Raw genomic sequence first — 4521 nt, forward strand, 5'->3', positions numbered from 1 at the left:
CAACCGTTGCCCATCCCGGTAGCAATATGGACGAGGAAGGGTCAATCTGGCTCCAACCTGAACAGGTCCTAGACACACGAGAAAGGCATCTGCGTGGCCGCATGATTAGGGAAGTTCTCGTCAAGTGGAAAGACACCTCTCCAGAAGATGCAACTTGGGAACCGGCCACTATTCTCTAGTAGTTTCCGCAGCTTCAGCGTTGAGGACAAGGCTATTCTTAAGGGGGAGGGCATGTTAGGGTCCCACCCTAACCGCCTTATTTATGTAGTGGGATCGAGTCATAGTAAAGAGTCAATAAAGCCCATATTAATAATTGTAAGTGGTTAACCCGCAATTAATGACGGGACCACAGTTAGTTGCAAATGGGCCATGGTATTAGATAGATGGTATTAATAAAACCCATGGTATTGATCCATGGTATTGCATGTATGAGTCATATATAAAGGATAGAGACTCCCTGCGAGGAGCATCGTGTCTTATTTCTGTATCGAGCTCTGCTCTATTGGAGGTTGCCCCCTCGAAGAGGCCAGTGAACATTGCTTTCCGAATAACAAAATATTTTCTATTGTCTCTCACTATTCTATGTTCTGGGTATCTTTCTTCGCATATTCTGTATTTGGGTATCTTTTGTAGGTTAAGAGCATAACAGAGAGGTGTAAGTAATCTGTAGAGTCTACCTTCATGAATTCCAATGATTTTTGCATTATTAATGCTAGATCCCTTGCCCCATACCATAACGTTTCCATCAACAAAAGAAATTTGGTCTCCTTTATCTTCTAGACAAGAAATGGAAAGTAATTGTTTCTTCAAACATAGGGAATATAGGATTTTTTTGAGATGTATGTTTCGTTCGTCTTCTAGCTCCAACATGGTTGAACCAATTCCTCTTACTACATAGCTCATTTTATCTCCAAGTTTGAATGAATGAGATGATATTCCTTTTGATAGGGTCTTTAGTTGTCCATGTTCATTTGTCATATGTCTAGAAGCTCTACTATGAATTACCCATATGTTTTCATCTTCAAAAAGTACCAGTAAGAGCTGAAAATAATCCTTCCTTCAAATCCTTTGTAGTGAATGTCTTGGTCATATAGTTCTTGATAGACAATAAGAGATCCCCAAATTATTTGATTCCTTTCTTGAGATGTTTTGTCATCATATAAAATTGATTCAATGATAACTTCAATGACATCTTCAAGGATGTTGTGATCTTGATTATTCCATTTGTCAACATTAGGTCTGATACCATGTTGAGAAATAAATATGGCTACAATTGAAGTGATTTATCTTTAATTTGGTAACTGCTTGTGATATTATTTTACTTTTCTTTATGATTAGCTTCTTCTTCTCTTATTATTATAATGTTGTTATCATAAAAAAAACTACCAAAACATGAAGACAAATAAAATAAATGGACATAAGATGTAGGTTGCAAGCTAGGGCCAAAACCTCTCCTAGAGAGGAAAACCAAAAAAATTCTCTTCTCTTTTTATAGAATCTTCAAATGACGAATTACAAGAACCTTAAACGTAAGACAATAAGTTTCTACGACCAAGTAATCCTTGTTTAGGATGTGCTTATCTTCACCAAGACAAACCAAGTCAAATCTCTTCCAAATGCACAACTTCGACCCCCCAGCAACAAACTTCGTCCCTAACAACATTGTTGCAATTTCGGCTTTCCACTAATTTACTTCAACTTCACATGTGTCTGTGTGTTTTAAGGAATTTTATGCTTCCTCCTTCATTCACCTGGGATTCTTATTGATCAAAGGCTTGTATATGATTAACTAGACTTCTATTCTTTAGGTTTTGTCCCTCTTCTTGTAGTTCATAAATTTCGTCGTTGTAGTTGTAGAAACCCTATCCTCCTTTGCATATGTGAGAGATAGAGAGAGAAAAATTGAAATTTGTCTTTTTTTCTTCCTTCTAGACCTTCGCTTGCCTTCTTGCTTCTTTTCCTTGTTTCCTTGATTGAATGAATGAGTGAGTCTCTAAATGAGGTCAAATGGTCTTTTATATATAGGCTTCCAAGGAGGACTAATAGCCCTAATAAGTTGATTCCTTCACTGATAGGATGACTTGGTATTGAAGTGGTATTTTGACACTTTTGACTCAAAATGAATTATTTTGACTTGTTACAAAATTCCCAATAGGGTCTAATACGTATGACAATGACTCTTATGACTTCTTGACTCCATGAAAATGTCTAGAAGCACACAATGGGTGCTTTGACCTAGAACAAATTAAAATTGAGCATGAAACCCATGCTATAAAAATAAAAACAATAATTTTCTTCTAATTTTTACATCAAATACATAAGACCAAGAGTACATAAAATATTATGAATACTGAACCCAATTACAAATTTCAAAAAAGACTTTGACTTCTTCTTCTTTTATTTTTCCTCGCTCTTTGTCCTTCTTCACTATTGTAGATTGAACTTGAGATGGGATGGAAATTCAAATGAGATGATATACTTCTTGTTATAGACATTTTTGTGCCTTACATCTATAAGCATGAAATGTCAATAATCCAAGGGATCCAAAGTCCCTAAAGATGTTGTTACAGCTCCTAAAGGAACAAGGTCAACCAATGACAGCTTCTCCCAGAAGTTCTCCACCAAAAACCACTCAGAAACAGTCAATTCAGGATCAATTCAGAAGCTCCACTAGCTGCCTGTGTTGCAAAGCACCCCAATACACTGTCTAGGTGCGTTGCAACACACTTGAATGCACTACCCAGGTGCGTTGAGCGGGAAAGGACAAGTGGCAGAGTCATTCAACGAGGTGGAAAGACCATGGAAGCTTCTAGAATCTTCTCCAATGACACTTGCCTCACTGAATTCGACCAAGTGATGAGTAAGAGGCTCTCAGTCTCCAAGTGGAAGCAAGAACTGACAGAGAGAAGCCACAAGTCAAAACATAAGCTGACTCATCCTCTCTGCTTACATCTATATATGGATCCCTCATCCCAGAGATCCAGAGGCTGGAATTTTTTACTTTGTAGAGAATTGATGTTGGTTTGAGATTGAGATTAGTACATTGGGTGATTTATGCTTTGTTGGAGGAGAGGAAGGGATTCCTTTGCTGGGAGGTAGATGCTGGATCGGAACTCACTTGGTTGTATCTCCTCTTGGACTTTCTTATCCTATCAATAAACTATTTGAGTTTCTCCTACATGCTGTGTATCAATGATGTTTTGTTATATTTGCATGTTTAGCTTAATCTGATCTTGAGCTTTTTATGAATGTATATCTATATCTTTGTGTAGTTTCTCTCTCTTGTGATCTTGCAGGAATTCGGTGAAGTTGGGCCGGTAAGGAAGCAGGGAGCTGGGATCCATTGAAGAGAGGAGCGATTGGATCAACAAACTAGCGAAAGACACAGGTTAGTTACATCCTTCCTCCTTATTTACATTTCATAAAGAAGAATACTCAATTAGTTTTCCTTGTTTGTTGCTAAGGCACTATCACACCTTAGAGTGGGATAGGGGCGTTCTGAATAGATACTTTTCCCAACAACAAATTGGCAACTCCGCTGGGGATCGTATCTAGTTAGTTTATTTGTGTTTCTATTGTTGTTCTTCTCATAAACTTAGGAGTGGAGAATCGAACTGCATTTGCCATTTACAAATGCAAAGTAGAGATCTGCCACTCTAGTCCACTCATTGGGCCTGTTTATGATCTGTACAAGCTGATCCACAAATGATCTAACTGCCCTTTGTGATAGCTCTTAGTCCTCCTTTAAATCATCCTTCTAATTGTACCTTACTGATAGCTTTTATCCGGCCAAAAACCTCAGATCAAACTGCAAACTGTGACCCAGAACCCAGAGACAATTCTCGTTTCTGCTTCAGCCAAGGCTCTGTGAAGAGACTCTGCATTTCAACGCAGGTCCCGAGAGGGCTACCTGCGCTGCAATTCAGTTTCTCTGTGCTGCAGGTGCGCTGATCAGCCTTTGCCCTGTGCAGTTGTGGTTCTTTGCATCCTTATGTTCAGTTTTATCTCTATTTTTGCAGCCTGTTATCAGTGTGTGTACCTATCTGAAAACCCCTTTTCTCTGCCTTAATTCCGCCTCAGTTGTATGAAAGAAACTGTATTTGTTTTTGTGTATTTGTTACATCATTTGCAGTTTCCCATTACAAAAATAAACTAGTCATACTGTCGCCTTTAGATCTAGACCTGTCATAAGTGTCGTTTTGATCTTAGGATTAAGTTTGTTTTCTCTTGACAGTCGATTGCGCTTTTACTTTTGTCTTTTGGTTTGAATTTATGAATTTCTAGTGTCGAAACAAGTGTTTACTTCAAAATCATAAAGTGTCGTAATCGTCTTTTTGATTTCAAAAAGAAACTTGTTTGTGTTTTCACTTGAAATCGAATTCAAATTTGTACAACAACTTTCTTTTTAGGCATCAATATTAAGAAAGCGAAAACAAATACATGCATTTGTGCATTTGCATATTGACAATTTGCATGCTTTGATTTAGGAAAAGTGCATTTACAGTGTGCTCTTTGCTCTTT

Source organism: Pinus tabuliformis, chromosome 2_1 (genome assembly GCF_031772625.1).
Source record: "Pinus tabuliformis cultivar Carrire ecotype Pingquan chromosome 2_1, CPIR1, whole genome shotgun sequence".
Lineage (NCBI taxonomy): Eukaryota > Viridiplantae > Streptophyta > Pinopsida > Pinales > Pinaceae > Pinus > Pinus tabuliformis.